Genomic DNA, 22,544 nt, shown 5'->3' with positions numbered 1-22,544 from the left:
GAAGGAAATGTCTTAGAACACAAACTACTCGTATTTCATAGCGAAGCAATTTCCGTGTGAATTCGTCAATGTGTGGGAGTGAGGGATGCAGTAAAGAAGGATTAGTGGATTGGAAATGTGATTGTCGTATCCCAAAAGAAAATCCTGTCGTTTCCATAGAAACGTTACTCGATTTTTAAGGAAATGTCTTAGAACACATAGAACTCGTATTTCATAGCGACGCAATTTCCGTGTGAATTCTTCAATGTTTGGGAGTGAGGGATGCAGTAAAGAAGGATTAGTGGATCTGAAATGAGATTGTCGTATCCCAAAAGAAAATCCTGTCGTTTCCATAGAAACGTTACTCGATTTAGAAGGAAATGTCTTAGAACACAAACTACTCGTATTTCATAGCGAAGCAATTTCCCTGTGAATTCGTCAATGTTTGGGAGTGAGGGATGCAGTAAAGAAGGATTAGTGAATCGGAAATGTGATTGTCGTATCCCAAAAGAAAATCCTGTCGTTTCCATAGAAACGTTACTCGATTTAGAAGGAAATGTCTTAGAACACATAGTACTCGTATTTCATAGTGACGCAATTTCCGTGTGAATTCGTCAATGTTTGGGAGTGAGGGATGCAGTAAAGAAGGATTAGTGGATCGGAAATGAGATAGTCGTATCCCAAAAGAAAATCCTGTCGTTTCCAAAGAAACGTTACTCGATTTAGAAGGAAATGTCTTAGAACACGTAATACTCGTATTTCGTAGCGACGGAATTTCCGTGTGAATTCGTCAATGTGTGGGAGTGAGGGATGCAGTAAAGAAGGATTAGTGGATCGGAAATGTGATTGTCGTATCCCAAAAGCAAATCCTGTCGTTTCCATCGAAACGTTACTCGATTTAGAAGGAAATGTCTTAGAACACATAGTACTCGTATTTCATAGCGACGCAATTTCCGTGTGAATTCGTCAATGTTTGGGAGTGAGAGATGCAGTAAAGATGGATTAGTGGATCGGAAATGAGATTGTCGTATCCCAAAAGAAAATCCTGTCGTTTCCATAGAAACGTTACTCGATTTAGAAGGAAATGTCTTAGAACACATAGTACTCGTATTTCATAGCGAAGCAATTTCCGTGTGAATTCGTCAATGTTTGGGAGTGAGCGATGCAGTAAAGAAGGATTGGTGGATCGGAAATGAGATTGTCGTATCCCAAAAGAAAATCCTGTCGTTTCCATAGAAACGTTACTCGATTTAGAAGGAAATGTCTTAGAACACATAGTACTCGTATGTCATACCGACACAATTTCCGTGTGAATCCGTCAATGTGTGGGAGTGAGGGATGCAGTAAAGAAGGATTAGTGGATCGGAAATGTGATTGTCGTATCCCAAAAGAAAATCCTGTCGTTTCCATAGAAACGTTACTCGATTTAGAAGGAAATGTCTTAGAACACATAATACTCGTATTTCGTAGCGACGGAATTTCCGTGTGAATTCGTCAATGTGTGGGAGTGAGGGATGCAGTAAAGAAGGATTAGTGGATCGTAAATGTGATTGTCGCATCCCAAAAGAAAATCCTGTCGTTTCCATAGAAACGTTACTCGATTTAGAAGGAAATGTCTTAGAACACATAGTACTCGTATTTCATAGCGACGCAATTTCCGTGTGAATTCGTCAATATGTGGGAGTGAGGGACGCAGTAAAGAAGGATTAGTGGATCGGAAATGTGATTGTCGTATCCCAAAAGTAAATCGTGTCGTTTCCATAGAAACGTTACTCGATTTAGAAGGAAATGGCTTAGAACACATAGTACTCGTATTTCATAGCGACGCAATTTCCGTGTGAATTCGTCAATGTGTGGGAGTGAGGGATGCAGTAAAGAAGGATTAGTGGATCGGAAATGTGATTGTCGTATCCCAAAAGAAAATCCTGTCGTTTCCATCGAAACGTTACTCGATTTAGAAGGAAATGTCTTAGAACACATAATACTCGTATTTCGTAGCGACGGAATTTCCGTGTGAATTCGTCAATGTGTGGGAGTGAGGGATGCAGTAAAGAAGGATTAGTGGATCGGAAATGTGATTGTCGTATCCCAAAAGCAAATCCTGTCGTTTCCATCGAAACGTTACTCGATTTAGAAGGAAATGTCTTAGAACACATAGTACTCGTATTTCATAGCGACGCAATTTCCGTGTGAATTCGTCAATGTTTGGGAGTGAGAGATGCAGTAAAGAAGGATTAGTGGATCGGAAATGAGATTGTCGTATCCCAAAAGAAAATCCTGTCGTTTCCATAGAAACGTTACTCGATTTAGAAGGAAATGTCTTAGAACACATAGTACTCGTATTTCATAGCGAAGCAATTTCCGTGTGAATTCGTCAATGTTTGGGAGTGAGGGATGCAGTAAAGAAGGATTAGTGGATCGGAAATGTGATTGTCGTATCCCAAAAGAAAATCCTGTCATTTCCATAGAAACGTTACTCGATTTAGAAGGAAATGTCTTAGAACACATAGTACTCGTATTTCATAGCGACGCAATTTCCGTGTGAATTCGTCAATGTTTGGGAGTGAGAGATGCAGTAAAGAAGGATTAGTGGATCGGAAATGAGATTGTCGTATCCCAAAAGAAAATCCTGTCGTTTCCATAGAAACGTTACTCGATTTAGAAGGAAATGTCTTAGAACACATAGTACTCGTATGTCATACCGACACAATTTCCGTGTGAATTCGTCAATGTGTGGGAGTGAGGGATGCAGTAAAGAAGGATTAGTGGATCGGAAATGTGATTGTCGTATCCCAAAAGAAAATCCTGTCGTTTCCACAGAAACGTTACTCGATTTAGAAGGAAATGTCTTAGAACACATAATACTCGTATTTCGTAGCGACGGAATTTCCGTGTGAATTCGTCAATGTGTGGGAGTGAGGGATGCAGTAAAGAAGGATTAGTGGATCGTAAATGTGATTGTCGCATCCCAAAAGAAAATCCTGTCGTTTCCATAGAAACGTTACTCGATTTAGAAGGAAATGTCTTAGAACACATAGTACTCGTATTTCATAGCGACGCAATTTCCGTGTGAATTCGTCAATATGTGGGAGTGAGGGATGCAGTAAAGAAGGATTAGTGGATCGGAAATGTGATTGTCGTATCCAAAAAGTAAATCCTGTCGTTTCCATAGAAACGTTACTCGATTTAGAAGGAAATGGCTTAGAACACATAGTACTCGTATTTCATAGCGACGCAATTTCCGTGTGAATTCGTCAATGTGTGGGAGTGAGGGATGCAGTAAAGAAGGATTAGTGGATCGGAAATGTGATTGTCGTATCCCAAAAGAAAATCCTGTCGTTTCCATCGAAACGTTATTCGATTTAGAAGGAAATGTCTTAGAACACATAGTATTCGTATTTCATAGCGACGCAATTTCCGTGTGAATTCGTCAATGTTTGGGAGTGAGAGATGCAGTAAAGAAGGATTAGTGGATCGGAAATGAGATTGTCGTATCCCAAAAGAAAATCCTGTCATTTCCATAGAAACGTTACTCGATTTAGAAGGAAATGTCTTAGAACACAAAGTACTCGTATTTCATAGCGAAGCAATTTCCGTGTGAATTCGGCAATGTTTGGGAGTGAGCGATGCAGTAAAGAAGGATTAGTGGATCGGAAATGTGATTGTCGTATACCAAAAGAAAATCCTGTCGTTTCCATAGAAACGTTACTCGATTTAGAAGGAAATGTCTTAGAACACATAGTACTCGTATTTCATACCGACACAATTTCCGTGTGAATTCGTCAATGTGTGGGAGTGAGGGATGCAGTAAAGAAGGATTAGTGAATTGGAAATGTGATTGTCGTATCACAAAAGAAAATCCTGTCGTTTCCATAGAAACGTTACTCGATTTACAAGGAAATGTCTTAGAACACATAGTACTCGTATTTCATAGCGACGCAATTTCCGTGTGAATTCTTCAATGTTTGGGAGTGAGGGATGCAGTTAAGAAGGATTAGTGGATCGGAAATGAGATTGTCGTATCCCAAAAGAAAATCCTGTCGTTTCCATAGAAACGTTACTCGATTTAGAAGGAAATGTCTTAGAACACAAACTACTCGTATTTCATAGCGAAGCAATTTCCGTGTGAATTCGTCAATGTGTGGGAGTGAGGGATGCAGTAAAGAAGGATTAGTGGATTGGAAATGTGATTGTCGTATCCCAAAAGAAAATCCTGTCGTTTCCATAGAAACGTTACTCGATTTACAAGGAAATGTCTTAGAACACATAGAACTCGTATTTCATAGCGACGCAATTTCCGTGTGAATTCTTCAATGTTTGGGAGTGAGGGATGCAGTAAAGAAGGATTAGTGGATCGGAAATGAGATTGTCGTATCCCAAAAGAAAATCCTGTCGTTTCCATAGAAACGTTACTCGATTTAGAAGGAAATGTCTTAGAACACAAACTACTCGTATTTCATAGCGAAGCAATTTCCGTGTGAATTCGTCAATGTGTGGGAGTGAGGGATGCAGTATAGAAGGATTAGTGGATTGGAAATGTGATTGTCGTATCCCAAAAGAAAATCCTGTCGTTTCCATAGAAACGTTATTCGATTTACAAGGAAATGTCTTAGAACACATAGAACTCGTATTTCAGAGCGACGCAATTTCCGTGTGAATTCTTCAATGTTTGGGAGTGAGGGATGCAGTAAAGAAGGATTAGTGGATCTGAAATGAGATTGTCGTATCCCAAAAGAAAATCCTGTCGTTTCCATAGAAACGTTACTCGATTTAGAAGGAAATGTCTTAGAACACAAACTACTCGTATTTCATAGCGAAGCAATTTCCCTGTGAATTCGTCAATGTTTGGGAGTGAGGGATGCAGTAAAGAAGAATTAGTGAATCGGAAATGTGATTGTCGTATCCCAAAAGAAAATCCTGTCGTTTCCATAGAAACGTTACTCGATTTAGAAGGAAATGTCTTAGAACACATAGTACTCGTATTTCATAGTGACGCAATTTCCGTGTGAATTCGTCAATGTTTGGGAGTGAGGGATGCAGTAAAGAAGGATTAGTGGATCGGAAATGAGATAGTCGTATCCCAAAAGAAAATCCTGTCGTTTCCATAGAAACGTTACTCGATTTAGAAGGAAATGTCTTAGAACACGTAATACTCGTATTTCGTAGCGACGGAATTTCCGTGTGAATTCGTCAATGTGTGGGAGTGAGGGATGCAGTAAAGAAGGATTAGTGGATCGGAAATGTGATTGTCGTATCCCAAAAGCAAATCCTGTCGTTTCCATCGAAACGTTACTCGATTTAGAAGGAAATGTCTTAGAACACATAGTACTCGTATTTCATAGCGACGCAATTTCCGTGTGAATTCGTCAATGTTTGGGAGTGAGAGATGCAGTAAAGAAGGATTAGTGGATCGGAAATGAGATTGTCGTATCCCAAAAGAAAATCCTGTCGTTTCCATAGAAACGTTACTCGATTTAGAAGGAAATGTCTTAGAACACATAGTACTCGTATTTCATAGCGAAGCAATTTCCGTGTGAATTCGTCAATGTTTGGGAGTGAGCGATGCAGTAAAGAAGGATTGGTGGATCGGAAATGAGATTGTCGTATCCCAAAAGAAAATCCTGTCGTTTCCATAGAAACGTTACTCGATTTAGAAGGAAATGTCTTAGAACACATAGTACTCGTATGTCATACCGACACAATTTCCGTGTGAATCCGTCAATGTGTGGGAGTGAGGGATGCAGTAAAGAAGGATTAGTGGATCGGAAATGTGATTGTCGTATCCCAAAAGAAAATCCTGTCGTTTCCATAGAAACGTTACTCGATTTAGAAGGAAATGTCTTAGAACACATAATACTCGTATTTCGTAGCGACGGAATTTCCGTGTGAATTCGTCAATGTGTGGGAGTGAGGGATGCAGTAAAGAAGGATTAGTGGATCGTAAATGTGATTGTCGCATCCCAAAAGAAAATCCTGTCGTTTCCATAGAAACGTTACTCGATTTAGAAGGAAATGTCTTAGAAGACATAGTACTCGTATTTCATAGCGACGCAATTTCCGTGTGAATTCGTCAATATGTGGGAGTGAGGGATGCAGTAAAGAAGGATTAGTGGATCGGAAATGTGATTGTCGTATCCCAAAAGTAAATCGTGTCGTTTCCATAGAAACGTTACTCGATTTAGAAGGAAATGGCTTAGAACACATAGTACTCGTATTTCATAGCGACGCAATTTCCGTGTGAATTCGTCAATGTGTGGGAGTGAGGGATGCAGTAAAGAAGGATTAGTGGATCGGAAATGTGATTGTCGTATCCCAAAAGAAAATCCTGTCGTTTCCATCGAAACGTTACTCGATTTAGAAGGAAATGTCTTAGAACACATAATACTCGTATTTCGTAGCGACGGAATTTCCGTGTGAATTCGTCAATGTGTGGGAGTGAGGGATGCAGTAAAGAAGGATTAGTGGATCGGAAATGTGATTGTCGTATCCCAAAAGCAAATCCTGTCGTTTCCATCGAAACGTTACTCGATTTAGAAGGAAATGTCTTAGAACACATAGTACTCGTATTTCATAGCGACGCAATTTCCGTGTGAATTCGTCAATGTTTGGGAGTGAGAGATGCAGTAAAGAAGGATTAGTGGATCGGAAATGAGATTGTCGTATCCCAAAAGAAAATCCTGTCGTTTCCATAGAAACGTTACTCGATTTAGAAGGAAATGTCTTAGAACACATAGTACTCGTATTTCATAGCGAAGCAATTTCCGTGTGAATTCGTCAATGTTTGGGAGTGAGCGATGCAGTAAAGAAGGATTGGTGGATCGGAAATGAGATTGTCGTATCCCAAAAGAAAATCCTGTCGTTTCCATAGAAACGTTACTCGATTTAGAAGGAAATGTCTTAGAACACATAGTACTCGTATGTCATGCCGACACAATTTCCGTGTGAATTCGTCAATGTGTGGGAGTGAGGGATGCAGTAAAGAAGGATTAGTGGATCGGAAATGTGATTGTCGTATCCCAAAAGAAAATCCTGTCGTTTCCATAGAAACGTTACTCGATTTAGAAGGAAATGTCTTAGAACACATAATACTCGTATTTCGTAGCGACGGAATTTCCGTGTGAATTCGTCAATGTGTGGGAGTGAGGGATGCAGTAAAGAAGGATTAGTGGATCGTAAATGTGATTGTCGCATCCCAAAAGAAAATCCTGTCGTTTCCATAGAAACGTTACTCGATTTAGAAGGAAATGTCTTAGAACACATAGTACTCGTATTTCATAGCGACGCAATTTCCGTGTGAATTCGTCAATATGTGGGAGTGAGGGATGCAGTAAAGAAGGATTAGTGGATCGGAAATGTGATTGTCGTATCCCAAAAGTAAATCCTGTCGTTTCCATAGAAACGTTACTCGATTTAGAAGGAAATGGCTTAGAACACATAGTACTCGTATTTCATAGCGACGCAATTTCCGTGTGAATTCGTCAATGTGTGGGAGTGAGGGATGCAGTAAAGAAGGATTAGTGGATCGGAAATGTGATTGTCGTATCCCAAAAGAAAATCCTGTCGTTTCCATCGAAACGTTACTCGATTTAGAAGGAAATGTCTTAGAACACATAGTATTCGTATTTCATAGCGACGCAATTTCCGTGTGAATTCGTCAATGTTTGGGAGTGAGAGATGAAGTAAAGAAGGATTAGTGGATCGGAAATGAGATTGTCGTATCCCAAAAGAAAATCCTGTCATTTCCATAGAAACGTTACTCGATTTAGAAGGAAATGTCTTAGAACACAAAGTACTCGTATTTCATAGCGAAGCAATTTCCGTGTGAATTCGGCAATGTTTGGGAGTGAGCGATGCAGTAAAGAAGGATTAGTGGATCGGAAATGTGATTGTCGTATACCAAAAGAAAATCCTGTCGTTTCCATAGAAACGTTACTCGATTTAGAAGGAAATGTCTTAGAACACATAGTACTCGTATTTCATACCGACACAATTTCCGTGTGAATTCGTCAATGTGTGGGAGTGAGGGATGCAGTAAAGAAGGATTAGTGGATCGGAAATGTGATTGTCGTATCCCAAAAGAAAATCCTGTCGTTTCCATAGAAACGTTACTCGATTTAGAAGGAAATGTCTTAGAACACATAGTACTCGTATTTCATAGCGACGCAATTTCCGTGTGAATTCGTCAATGTTTGGGAGTGAGGGATGCAGTAAAGAAGGATTAGTGGATCGCGAAATGAGATTGTCGTATCCCAAAAGAAAATCCTGTCGTTTCCATAGAAACGTTACTCGATTTAGAAGGAAATGTCTTAGAACACATAGTACTCGTATTTCATAGCGACGCAATTTCCGTGTGAATTCGTCAATGTGTGGGAGTGAGGGATGCAGTAAAGAAGGATTAGTGGATCGGAAGTGTGATTGTCGTATCACAAAAGAAAATCCTGTCGTTTCCATAGAAACGTTACTCGATTTACAAGGAAATGTCTTAGAACACATAGTACTCGTATTTCATAGCGACGCAATTTCCGTTTGAATTCTTCAATGTGTGGGAGTGAGGGATGCAGTAAAGAAGGATTAGTGGATCGGTAATGAGATTGTCGTATCCCAAAAGAAAATCCTGTCGTTTCCATAGAAGCGTTACTCGATTTAGAAGGAAATGTCTTAGAACTCATAATACCCGTATTTCGTAGCGACGGAATTTCCGTGTGAATTCGTCAATGTGTGGGAGTGAGGGATGCAGTAAAGAAGGATTAGTGGATCGTAAATGTGATTGTCGTATCCCAAAAGAAAATCCTGTCGTTTCCATAGAAACGTTACACGATTTAGAAGGAAATGTCTTAGAACCCATAGTACTCGTATTTCATAGCGACGCAATTTCCGTGTGAATTCGTCAATGTGTGGGAGTGAGGGATGCAGTAAAGGAGGATTAGTGGATTGGAAATGTGATTGTCGTATCCCAAAAGAAAATCCTGTCGTTTCCATAGAAACGTTACTCGATTTACAAGGAAATGTCTTAGAACACATAGTACTCGTATTTCATAGCGACGCAATTTCCGTGTGAATTCTTCAATGTTTGGGAGTGAGGGATGCAGTAAAGATGGATTAGTGGATCGGATATGAGATTGTCGTATCCCAAAAGAATATCCTGTCGTTTCCATAGAAACGTTACTCGATTTAGAAGGAAATGTCTTAGAACACAAACTACTCGTATTTCATAGCGAAGCAATTTCCGTGTGAATTCGTCAATGTTTGGGAGTGAGGGATGCAGTAAAGAAGGATTAGTGGATCGGAAATGTGATTGTCGTATCCCAAAAGAAAATCCTGTCGTTTCCATAGAAACGTTACTCGATTTAGAAGGAAATGTCTTAGAACACATAGTACTCGTATTTCATAGCGACGCAATTTCCGTGTGAATTCGTCAATGTTTGGGAGTGAGGGATGCAGTAAAGAAGGATTAGTGGATCGGAAATGAGAAAGTCGTATCCCACAAGAAAATCCTGTCGTTTCCATAGAAACGTTACTCGATTTAGAAGGAACTGTCTTAGAACACATAATACTCGTATTTCGTAGCGACGGAATTTCCGTGTGAATTCGTCAATGTGTGGGAGTGAGGGATGCAGTAAAGAAGGATTAGTGGATCGGAAATGTGATTGTCGTATCCCAAAAGAAAATCCTGTCGTTTCCATAGAAACGTTACTCGATTTAGAAGGAAATGTCTTAGAACACATAGTACTCGTATTTTATAGCGACGCAATTTCCGTGTGAATTCGTCAATATGTGGGAGTGAGGGATGCAGTAAAGAAGGATTAGTGGATCGGAAATGTGATTGTCGTATCCCAAAAGAAAATCCTGTCGTTTCCATAGAAACGTTACTCGATTTAGAAGGAAATGTCTTAGAACACATAGTACTCGAATTTCATAGCGACGCAATTTTCGTGTGAATTCGTCAATGTTTGGGAGTGAGAGATGCAGTAAAGAAGGATTAGTGGATCGGAAATGAGATTGTCGTATCCCAAAAGAAAATCCTGTCGTTTCCATAGAAACGTTACTCGATTTAGAAGGAAATGTCTTAGAACACAAAGTACTCGTATTTCATAGCGAAGCAATTTCCGTGTGAATTCGTCAATGTTTGGGAGTGAGCGATGCAGTAAAGAAGGATTAGTGGATCGGAAATGTGATTGTCGTATACCAAAAGAAAATCCTGTCGTTTCCAAAGAAACGTTACTCGATTTAGAAGGAAATGTCTTAGAACACATAGTACTCGTATTTCATAGCGACGCAATTTCCGTGTGAATTCGACAATGTTTGGGAGTGAGGGATGCAGTAAAGAAGGATTAGTGGATCGGAAATGTGATTGTCGTATTCCAAAAGAAAATCCTGTCGTTTCCATAGAAACGTTACTCGATTTACAAGGAAATGTCTTAGAACAGATATTACTCGTATTTCATAGCGACGCAATTTCCGTGTGAATTCTTCAATGTGTGGGAGTGAGGGATGCAGTAAAGAAGGATTAGTGGATCGGAAATGAGATTGTCGTATCCCAAAAGAAAATCCTGTCGTTTCCATAGAAACGTTACTCGATTTAGAAGGAAATGTCTTAGAACACATAATACTCGTATTTCGTAACGACGGAATTTCCGTGTGAATTCGTCAATGTGTGGCAGTGAGGGATGCAGTAAAGAAGGATTAGTGGATCGGAAATGAGATTGTCGTATCCCAAAAGAAAATCTTGTCGTTTCCATAGAAACGTTACTCGATTTAGAAGGAAATGTCTTAGAACACATAGTACTCGTATTTCATACCGACGCAATTTCCGTGTGAATTCGTCAATGTGTGGGAGTGAGGGATGCAGTAAAGAAGGATTAGTGGATCGGAAATGTGATTGTCGTATCCCAAAAGAAAATCCTGTCGTTTCAATAGAAACGTTACTCGATTTAGAAGGAAATGTCTTAGAACACATAGTACTCGTATTTCATAGCGACGCAATAACCGTGTGAATTCGTCATTGTGTGGGAGTGAGGGATGGAGTAAAGAAGGATTAGTGGATCGGAAATGAGATTGTCGGATCCCAAAAGATAATCCTGTCGTTTCCATAGAAACGTTACTCGATTTACAAGGAAATGTCTTAGAACACATAGTACTCGTATTTCATACCGACACAATTTCCGTGTGAATTCGTCAATGTGTGGGAGTGAGGGATGCAGTAAAGAAGGATTAGTGGATCGGAAATGTGATTGTCGTATCCCAAAAGAAAATCCTGTCGTTTCCATAGAAACGTTACTCGATTTAGAAGGAAATGTGTTAGAACACATAGTACTCGTATTTCATAGCGACGCAATTTCCGTGTGAATTCGTCAATGTTTGAGAGTGAGGGATGCAGTAAAGAAGGATTAGTGGATCGCGAAATGAGATTGTCGTATCCCAAAAGAAAATCCTGTCGTTTCCATAGAAACGTTACTCGATTTAGAAGGAAATGTCTTAGAACACATAGTACTCGTATTTCATAGCGACGCAATTTCCGTGTGAATTCGTCAATGTGTGGGAGTGAGGGATGCAGTAAAGAAGGATTAGTGGATCGGTAATGTGATTGTCGAATCCCAAAAGAAAATCCTGTCGTTTCCATAGAAGCGTTACTCGATTTAGAAGGAAATGTCTTAGAACACATAATACTCGTATATCGTAGCGACGGAATTTCCGTGTGAATTCGTCAATGTGTGGGAGTGAGGGATGCAGTAAAGATGGATTAGTGGATCGGAAATGAGATTGTCGTATCCCAAAAGAAAATCCTGTCGTTTCCATAGAATCGTTACTCGATTTACAAGGAAATGTCTTAGAACACATAGTACTCGTATTTCATAGCGACGCAATTTCCGTGTGAATTCGTCAATGTGTGGGAGTGAGGGATGCAGTAAAGAAGGATTAGTGGATCGGAAATGTGATTGTCGTATCCCAAAAGGAAATCCTGTCGTTTCCATAGAAACGTTACTCGATTTACAAGGAAATGTCTTAGAACACATAGTACTCGTATTTCATAGCGACGCAATTTCCGTGTGAATTCTTCAATGTTTGGGAGTGAGGGATGCAGTAAAGAAGGATTAGTGGATCGGAAATGAGATTGTCGTATCCCAAAAGAAAATCCTGTCGTTTCCATAGAAACGTTACTCGATTTAGAAGGAAATGTCTTAGAACACAAAGTACTCGTATTTCATAGCGAAACAATTTCCGTGTGAATTCGTCAACTTTTGGGAGTGAGGGATGCAGTAAAGAAGGATTAGTGGATCGGAAATGTGATTGTCGTATCCCAAAAGTAAATCCTGTCGTTTCCATAGAAACGTTACTCGATTTAGAAGGAAATGTCTTAGAACACATAGTACTCGTATTTCATAGCGACGCAATTTCCGTGTGAATTCGTCAATGTTTGGGAGTGAGGGATGCAGTAAAGAAGGATTAGTGGATCGCGAAATGAGATTGTCGTATCCCAAAAGAAAATCCTGTCGTTTCCATAGAAACGTTACTCGATTTAGAAGGAAATGTCTTAGAACACATAGTACTCGTATTTCATAGCGACGCAATTTCCGTGTGAATTCGTCAATGTGTGGGAGTGAGGGATGCAGTAAAGAAGGATTAGTGGATCGGAAGTGTGATTGTCGTATCACAAAAGAAAATCCTGTCGTTTCCATAGAAACGTTACTCGATTTACAAGGAAATGTCTTAGAACACATAGTACTCGTATTTCATAGCGACGCAATTTCCGTTTGAATTCTTCAATGTGTGGGAGTGAGGGATGCAGTAAAGAAGGATTAGTGGATCGGTAATGAGATTGTCGTATCCCAAAAGAAAATCCTGTCGTTTCCATAGAAGCGTTACTCGATTTAGAAGGAAATGTCTTAGAACTCATAATACCCGTATTTCGTAGCGACGGAATTTCCGTGTGAATTCGTCAATGTGTGGGAGTGAGGGATGCAGTAAAGAAGGATTAGTGGATCGTAAATGTGATTGTCGTATCCCAAAAGAAAATCCTGTCGTTTCCATAGAAACGTTACACGATTTAGAAGGAAATGTCTTAGAACCCATAGTACTCGTATTTCATAGCGACGCAATTTCCGTGTGAATTCGTCAATGTGTGGGAGTGAGGGATGCAGTAAAGGAGGATTAGTGGATTGGAAATGTGATTGTCGTATCCCAAAAGAAAATCCTGTCGTTTCCATAGAAACGTTACTCGATTTACAAGGAAATGTCTTAGAACACATAGTACTCGTATTTCATAGCGACGCAATTTCCGTGTGAATTCTTCAATGTTTGGGAGTGAGGGATGCAGTAAAGATGGATTAGTGGATCGGATATGAGATTGTCGTATCCCAAAAGAATATCCTGTCGTTTCCATAGAAACGTTACTCGATTTAGAAGGAAATGTCTTAGAACACAAACTACTCGTATTTCATAGCGAAGCAATTTCCGTGTGAATTCGTCAATGTTTGGGAGTGAGGGATGCAGTAAAGAAGGATTAGTGGATCGGAAATGTGATTGTCGTATCCCAAAAGAAAATCCTGTCGTTTCCATAGAAACGTTACTCGATTTAGAAGGAAATGTCTTAGAACACATAGTACTCGTATTTCATAGCGACGCAATTTCCGTGTGAATTCGTCAATGTTTGGGAGTGAGGGATGCAGTAAAGAAGGATTAGTGGATCGGAAATGAGAAAGTCGTATCCCACAAGAAAATCCTGTCGTTTCCATAGAAACGTTACTCGATTTAGAAGGAACTGTCTTAGAACACATAATACTCGTATTTCGTAGCGACGGAATTTCCGTGTGAATTCGTCAATGTGTGGGAGTGAGGGATGCAGTAAAGAAGGATTAGTGGATCGGAAATGTGATTGTCGTATCCCAAAAGAAAATCCTGTCGTTTCCATAGAAACGTTACTCGATTTAGAAGGAAATGTCTTAGAACACATAGTACTCGTATTTTATAGCGACGCAATTTCCGTGTGAATTCGTCAATATGTGGGAGTGAGGGATGCAGTAAAGAAGGATTAGTGGATCGGAAATGTGATTGTCGTATCCCAAAAGAAAATCCTGTCGTTTCCATAGAAACGTTACTCGATTTAGAAGGAAATGTCTTAGAACACATAGTACTCGAATTTCATAGCGACGCAATTTTCGTGTGAATTCGTCAATGTTTGGGAGTGAGAGATGCAGTAAAGAAGGATTAGTGGATCGGAAATGAGATTGTCGTATCCCAAAAGAAAATCCTGTCGTTTCCATAGAAACGTTACTCGATTTAGAAGGAAATGTCTTAGAACACAAAGTACTCGTATTTCATAGCGAAGCAATTTCCGTGTGAATTCGTCAATGTTTGGGAGTGAGCGATGCAGTAAAGAAGGATTAGTGGATCGGAAATGTGATTGTCGTATACCAAAAGAAAATCCTGTCGTTTCCAAAGAAACGTTACTCGATTTAGAAGGAAATGTCTTAGAACACATAGTACTCGTATTTCATAGCGACGCAATTTCCGTGTGAATTCGACAATGTTTGGGAGTGAGGGATGCAGTAAAGAAGGATTAGTGGATCGGAAATGTGATTGTCGTATTCCAAAAGAAAATCCTGTCGTTTCCATAGAAACGTTACTCGATTTACAAGGAAATGTCTTAGAACAGATATTACTCGTATTTCATAGCGACGCAATTTCCGTGTGAATTCTTCAATGTGTGGGAGTGAGGGATGCAGTAAAGAAGGATTAGTGGATCGGAAATGAGATTGTCGTATCCCAAAAGAAAATCCTGTCGTTTCCATAGAAACGTTACTCGATTTAGAAGGAAATGTCTTAGAACACATAATACTCGTATTTCGTAACGACGGAATTTCCGTGTGAATTCGTCAATGTGTGGCAGTGAGGGATGCAGTAAAGAAGGATTAGTGGATCGGAAATGAGATTGTCGTATCCCAAAAGAAAATCTTGTCGTTTCCATAGAAACGTTACTCGATTTAGAAGGAAATGTCTTAGAACACATAGTACTCGTATTTCATACCGACGCAATTTCCGTGTGAATTCGTCAATGTGTGGGAGTGAGGGATGCAGTAAAGAAGGATTAGTGGATCGGAAATGTGATTGTCGTATCCCAAAAGAAAATCCTGTCGTTTCAATAGAAACGTTACTCGATTTAGAAGGAAATGTCTTAGAACACATAGTACTCGTATTTCATAGCGACGCAATAACCGTGTGAATTCGTCATTGTGTGGGAGTGAGGGATGGAGTAAAGAAGGATTAGTGGATCGGAAATGAGATTGTCGGATCCCAAAAGATAATCCTGTCGTTTCCATAGAAACGTTACTCGATTTACAAGGAAATGTCTTAGAACACATAGTACTCGTATTTCATACCGACACAATTTCCGTGTGAATTCGTCAATGTGTGGGAGTGAGGGATGCAGTAAAGAAGGATTAGTGGATCGGAAATGTGATTGTCGTATCCCAAAAGAAAATCCTGTCGTTTCCATAGAAACGTTACTCGATTTAGAAGGAAATGTGTTAGAACACATAGTACTCGTATTTCATAGCGACGCAATTTCCGTGTGAATTCGTCAATGTTTGAGAGTGAGGGATGCAGTAAAGAAGGATTAGTGGATCGCGAAATGAGATTGTCGTATCCCAAAAGAAAATCCTGTCGTTTCCATAGAAACGTTACTCGATTTAGAAGGAAATGTCTTAGAACACATAGTACTCGTATTTCATAGCGACGCAATTTCCGTGTGAATTCGTCAATGTGTGGGAGTGAGGGATGCAGTAAAGAAGGATTAGTGGATCGGTAATGTGATTGTCGAATCCCAAAAGAAAATCCTGTCGTTTCCATAGAAGCGTTACTCGATTTAGAAGGAAATGTCTTAGAACACATAATACTCGTATATCGTAGCGACGGAATTTCCGTGTGAATTCGTCAATGTGTGGGAGTGAGGGATGCAGTAAAGATGGATTAGTGGATCGGAAATGAGATTGTCGTATCCCAAAAGAAAATCCTGTCGTTTCCATAGAATCGTTACTCGATTTACAAGGAAATGTCTTAGAACACATAGTACTCGTATTTCATAGCGACGCAATTTCCGTGTGAATTCGTCAATGTGTGGGAGTGAGGGATGCAGTAAAGAAGGATTAGTGGATCGGAAATGTGATTGTCGTATCCCAAAAGGAAATCCTGTCGTTTCCATAGAAACGTTACTCGATTTACAAGGAAATGTCTTAGAACACATAGTACTCGTATTTCATAGCGACGCAATTTCCGTGTGAATTCTTCAATGTTTGGGAGTGAGGGATGCAGTAAAGAAGGATTAGTGGATCGGAAATGAGATTGTCGTATCCCAAAAGAAAATCCTGTCGTTTCCATAGAAACGTTACTCGATTTAGAAGGAAATGTCTTAGAACACAAAGTACTCGTATTTCATAGCGAAACAATTTCCGTGTGAATTCGTCAACTTTTGGGAGTGAGGGATGCAGTAAAGAAGGATTAGTGGATCGGAAATGTGATTGTCGTATCCCAAAAGTAAATCCTGTCGTTTCCATAGAAACGTTACTCGATTTAGAAGGAAATGTCTTAGAACACATAGTACTCGTATTTCATAGCGACGCAATTTCCGTGTGAATTCGTCAATGTTTGGGAGTGAGGGATGCAGTAAAGAAGGATTAGTGGATCGGAAATGAGATTGTCGTATCCCAAAAGAAAATCCTGTCGTTTCCATAGAAACGTTGCTCGATTTAGAAGGAAATGTCTTAGAACACATAATACTCGTATTTCGTAGCGACGGAATTTCCGTGTGAATTCGTCAATGTGTGGGAGTGAGGGATGCAGTAAAGAAGGATTAGTGGATCGGAAATGTGATTGTCGTATCCCAAAAGAAAATCCTGTCGTTTCCATAGAGACGTTACTCGATTTAGAAGGAAATGTCTTAGAACACATAGTACTCGTATTTCATTGCGCCGCAATTTCCGTGTGAATTCGTCAATGTTTGGGAGTGAGGGATGCAGTAAAGAAGGATTAGTGGATCGGAAATGAGATTGTCGTATCCCAAAAGAAAATCCTGTCGTTTCCATAGAAACGTTACTCGATTTAGAAGGAAATGTCTTAGAACACATAGTACTCGTATTTCATAGCGACGCAATTTCCGTGTGAATTCGTCAATGTGTGGGAGTGAGGGATGCAGTAAAGAAGGATTTGTGGATCGGAAGTGAGATTGTCGTATCCCAAAAGAAAATCCTGTCGTTTCCATAGAAACGTTACTCGATTTAGAAGGAAATGTCTTAGAACACATAATACTCGTAATCGTAGCGAAGGAATTTCGGTGTGAATTCGTCAATGTGTGGGAGTGAGGGATGCAGTACAGAAGGATTAGTGGATCGGAAATGTGATTGTCGTATCCCAAAAGAAAATCCTGTCGTTTCCATAGAAACGTTACTCGATTTAGAAGGAAATGTCTTAGAACACATAGTACTCGTATTTCATAGCGACGCAATTTCCGTGTGTATTCGTCAATGTTTGGGAGTGAGGGATGCAGTAAAGAAGGATTAGTGGATCGGAAATGAGATTGTCGTATCCCAAAAGAAAATCCTGTCGTTTCCATAGAAACGTTACTCGATTTAGAAGGAAATGTCTTAGAACACATAGTACTCGTATTTCATACCGACACAATTTCCGTGTGAATTCGTCAATGTGTGGGAGTGAGGGATGCAGTAAAGCAGGATTAGTGGATCGGAAATGTGATTGTCGTTTCCCAAAAGAAAATCCTGTCGTTTCCATAGAAACGTTACTCGATTTAGAAGGAAATGTCTTAGAACACATAGTACTCGTATTTCATAGCGACGCAATTTCCGTGTGAATTCGTCAATGTTTGGGAGTGAGGGATGCAGTAAAGAAGGATTAGTGGATCGGAAATGAGATTGTCGTATCCCAAAAGAAAATCCGGTCGGTTCCATAGAAACGTTACACGATTTAGAAGGAAATGTCTTAGAACACATAATACTCGTGTTTCGTAGCGACGGAATTTCCGTGTGAATTCGTCAATGTGTGGGAGTGAGGGGTGCAGTAAAGAAGGATTAGTGGATCGGAAATGTGATTGTCGTATCCGAAAAGAAAATCCTGTCGTTTCCATAGAAACGTTACTCTATTTAGAAGGAAATGTCTAAGAGCACATAGTACTCGTATTTCATAGCGACGCAATTTCCGTGTGAATTCGTCAATGTGTGGGAGTGAGGGATGCAGTAAAGAAGGATTAGTGGATCGGAAATGTGATTGTCGTATCCCAAAAGAAAATCCTGTCATTTCCATAGAAACGTTACTCGATTTACAAGGAAATGTCTTAGAACACATAGTACTCGTAATTCATAGCGACGCAATTTCCGTGTGAATTCGTCAATGTGTGGGAGTGAGGGATGCAGTAAAGAAGGATTAGTGGATCGGAAATGTGATTGTCGTATCCCAAAAGAAAATCCGGTCGTTTCCATAGAAACGTTACTCGATTTTGAAGGAAATGTCTTAGAACACATAGTACTCGCATTTCATAGCGACGCAATTTCCGTGTGAATTCTTCAATGCTTGGGAGTGAGGGATGCAGTAAAGAAGGATTAGTGGATCGGAAATGTGATTGTCGTATCCCAAAAGAAAATACTGTCGTTTCCATAGAGACGTTACTCGATTTAGAAGGAAATGTCTTAGAACACATAGTACTCGTATTTCATTGCGCCGCAATTTCCGTGTGAATTCGTCAATGTTTGGGAGTGAGGGATGCAGTAAAGAAGGATTAGTGGATCGGAAATGAGATTGTCGTATCCCAAAAGAAAATCCTGTCGTTTCCATAGAAACGTTACTCGATTTAGAAGGAAATGTCTTAGAACACATAGTACTCGTATTTCATAGCGACGCAATTTCCGTGTGAATTCGTCAATGTGTGGGAGTGAGGGATGCAGTAAAGAAGGATTTGTGGATCGGAAGTGAGATTGTCGTATCCCAAAAGAAAATCCTGTCGTTTCCATAGAAACGTTACTCGATTTAGAAGGAAATGTCTTAGAACACATATTACTCGTAATCGTAGCGAAGGAATTTCGGTGTGAATTCGTCAATGTGTGGGAGTGAGGGATGCAGTACAGAAGGATTAGTGGATCGGAAATGTGATTGTCGTATCCCAAAAGAAAATCCTGTCGTTTCCATAGAAACGTTACTCGATTTAGAAGGAAATGTCTTAGAACACATAGTACTCGTATTTCATAGCGACGCAATTTCCGTGTGAATTCGTCAATGTTTGGGAGTGAGGGATGCAGTAAAGAAGGATTAGTGGATCGGAAATGAGATTGTCGTATCCCAAAAGAAAATCCTGTCGTTTCCATAGAAACGTTACTCGATTTAGAAGGAAATGTCTTAGAACACATAGTACTCGTATTTCATACCGACACAATTTCCGTGTGAATTCGTCAATGTGTGGGAGTGAGGGATGCAGTAAAGCAGGATTAGTGGATCGGAAATGTGATTGTCGAATCCCAAAAGAAAATCCTGTCGTTTCCATAGAAACGTTACACGATTTACAAGGAAATGTCTTAGAACACATAGTACTCGTATTTCATAGCGACGCAATTTCCGTGTGAATTCTTCAATGTGTGGGAGTGAGGGATGCAGTAAAGAAGGATTAGTGGATCGGTAATGAGATTGTCGTATCCCAAAAGAAAATCCTGTCGTTTCCATAGAAGCGTTACTCGATTTAGAAGGAAATGTCTTAGAACACAAAATACTCGTATTTCATAGCGAAGCAATTTCCGTGTGAATTCGTCAATGTTTGGGAGTGAGGGATGCAGTAAAGAAGGATTAGTGGATCGGAAATGTGATTGCCGTATCCCAAAAGAAAATCCTGTCGTTTCCATAGAAACGTTACTCGATTTAGAAGGAAATGTCTTAGAACACATAGTACTCGTATTTCATAGCGACGCAATTTCCGTGTGAATTCGTCAATGTTTGGGAGTGAGGGATGCAGTAAAGAAGGATTAGTGGATCGGAAATGAGATTGTCGTATCCCAAAAGAAAATCCGGTCGGTTCCATAGAAACGTTACACGATTTAGAAGGAAATGTCTTAGAACACATAATACTCGTGTTTCGTAGCGACGGAATTTCCGTGTGAATTCGTCAATGTGTGGGAGTGAGGGGTGCAGTAAAGAAGGATTAGTGGATCGGAAATGTGATTGTCGTATCCGAAAAGAAAATCCTGTCGTTTCCATAGAAACGTTACTCTATTTAGAAGGAAATGTCTAAGAGCACATAGTACTCGTATTTCATAGCGACGCAATTTCCGTGTGAATTCGTCAATGTGTGGGAGTGAGGGATGCAGTAAAGAAGGATTAGTGGATCGGAAATGTGATTGTCGTATCCCAAAAGAAAATCCTGTCATTTCCATAGAAACGTTACTCGATTTACAAGGAAATGTCTTAGAACACATAGTACTCGTATTTCATAGCGACGCAATTTCCGTGTGAATTCGTCAATGTGTGGGAGTGAGGGATGCAGTAAAGAAGGATTAGTGGATCGGAAATGTGATTGTCGTATCCCAAAAGAAAATCCTGTCGTTTCCATAGAAACGTTACTCGATTTTGAAGGAAATGTCTTAGAACACATAGTACTCGCACTTCATAGCGACGCAATTTCCGTGTGAATTCTTCAATGCTTGGGAGTGAGGGATGCAGTAAAGAAGGATTAGTGGATCGGAAATGAGATTGTCGTATCCCAAAAGAAAATCCTGTCGTTTCCATAGAAACGTTACTCGATTTAGAAGGAAATGTCTTAGAACACAAAGTACTCGTATTTCATAGCGAAGCAATTTCCGTGTGAATTCGTCAATGTTTGGGAGTGAGGGATGCAGTAAAGAAGGATTAGAGGATCGGAAATGTGATTGTCGTATCCCAAAAGAAAATCCTGTCGTTTCCATAGAAACGTTACTCGATTTAGAAGGAAATGTCTTAGAACACATAGTACTCGTATTTCACAGCGACGCAATTTCCGTGTGAATTCGTCAATGTTTGGGAGTGAGGGATGCAGTAAAGAAGGATTAGTGGATCGGAAATGAGATTGTCGTATCCCAAAAGAAAATCGTGTCGTTTCCATAGAAACGTTACTCGATTTAGAAGGAAATGTCTTAGAACACATAATACTCGTATTTCGTAGCGACGGAATTTCCGTGTGAATTCGTCAATGTGTGGGAGTGAGGGATGCAGTAAAGAAGGATTAGTGGATCGGAGATGTGATTGTCGTATCCCAAAAGAAAATCCTGTCGTTTCCATAGAAACGTTACTCGATTTAGAAGGAAATGTCTTAGAACACATAGTACTCGTATTTCATAGCGACGCAATTTCCGTGTGAATTCGTCAATGTGTGGGAGTGAGGGATGCAGTAAAGAAGGATTAGTGGATCGGAGATGTGATTGTCGTATCCCAAAAGAAAATCCTGTCGTTTCCATAGAAACGTTACTCGATTTAGAAGGAAATGTCTTAGAACACATAGTACTCGTATTTCATAGCGACGCAATTTCCATGTGAATTCGTCAATGTGTGGGAGTGAGGGATGCAGTAAAGAAGGATTAGTGGATCGGAAATGAGATTGTCGTATCCCTAAAGAAAATCCTGTCGTTTCAATAGAAACGTTACTCGATTTAGAAGGAAATGTCTTAGAACACTTAGTACTCGTATTTCATACCGACACCATTTCCGTGTGAATTCGTCGCTGTGTGGGAGTGAGGGATGCAGTAAAGACTGATTAGTGGATCGGAAATGTGATTGTCGTATCCCAAAAGAAAATCCTGTCGTTTCCATAGAAACGTTACTCGATTTAGATGGAAATGTCTTAGAACACATAGTTTTCGTATTTCATAGCGACGCAATTTCCGTGTGAATTCGTCAATGTTTGGGAGTGAGGGATGCAGTAAAGAAGGATTAGTGGATCGGAAATGAGATTGTCGTATCCCAAAAGAAAATCCTGTCGTTTCCATAGAAACGTTACTCGATTTAGAAGGAAATGTCTTAGAACACATAGTACTCGTATTTTATAGCGACGCAATTTCCGTGTGAATTCGTCAATATGTGGGAGTGAGGAATGCAGAAAAGAAGGATTAGTGGATCGGAAATGTGATTGTCGTATCCCAAAAGAAAATCCTGTCGTTTCCATAGAAACGTTACTCGATTTAGAAGGAAATGTCTTAGAACACATAGTACTCGTATTTCATAGCGACGCAATTTCCGTGTGAATTCGTCAATGTGTGGGAGTGAGGGATGCAGTAAAGAAGGATTAGTGGATCGGAAATGTGATTGTCGTATCCCAAAAGGAAATCCTGTCGTTTCCATCAAAACGTTACTCGATTTAGAAGGAAATGTCTTAGAACACATAGTACTCGAATTTCATAGCGACGCAATTTTCGTGTGAATTCGTCAATGTTTGGGAGTGAGAGATGCAGTAAAGAAGGATTAGTGGATCGGAAATGAGATTGTCGTATCCCAAAAGAAAATCCTGTCGTTTCCATAGAATCGTTACTCGATTTAGAAGGAAATGTCTT

Source organism: Schistocerca serialis, chromosome 7, assembly GCF_023864345.2.
Source record: "Schistocerca serialis cubense isolate TAMUIC-IGC-003099 chromosome 7, iqSchSeri2.2, whole genome shotgun sequence".
NCBI classification, from domain to species: Eukaryota; Metazoa; Arthropoda; class Insecta; order Orthoptera; family Acrididae; genus Schistocerca; species Schistocerca serialis.
Note: the sequence above shows the minus strand (reverse complement) of the source record.